The following is a 516-nucleotide window of genomic DNA, read 5'->3' on the forward strand; positions in this document are numbered from 1 at the left end:
TAGAGGCTGTGTGTGATGGTGCTGAGGAGGCTGTGTGTGATGGTGCTGAGGTGGCTGTGTGTGACGGTGCTGAGGTAGAGGCTATGTGTGATGGTGCTGAGGTGACTGTGTGTGATGGTGCTGAGGTAGAAGCTGTGTGTGATGGTGCTGAGGTGACTGTGTGTGATGGTGCTGAGGTGGCTGTGTGTGATGGTGCTGAGGTGGCTGTGTGTGACGGTGCTGAGGTAGAGGCCGTGTGTGACAGTGCTGAGGTGGCTGTGTGTGACGGTGCTGAGGTAGAAGCTGTGTGTGATGGTGCTGAGGTGACTGTGTGTGATGGTGCTGAGGTGGCTGTGTGTGATGGTGCTGAGGTGGCTGTGTGTGATGGTGCTGAGGTGGCCGTGTGTGATGGTGCTGAGGTGGCTGTGTGTGACGGTGCTGAGGAGGCTGTGTGTGACGGTGCTGAGGAGGCTGTGTGTGATGGTGCTGAGGTGGCTGTGTGTGATGGTGCTGAGGTGGCCGTGTGTGATGGTGCTG

The sequence above is a fragment of the Mastomys coucha genome, unplaced genomic scaffold, assembly GCF_008632895.1.
Source record: "Mastomys coucha isolate ucsf_1 unplaced genomic scaffold, UCSF_Mcou_1 pScaffold16, whole genome shotgun sequence".
Taxonomy (NCBI): Eukaryota; Metazoa; Chordata; class Mammalia; order Rodentia; family Muridae; genus Mastomys; species Mastomys coucha.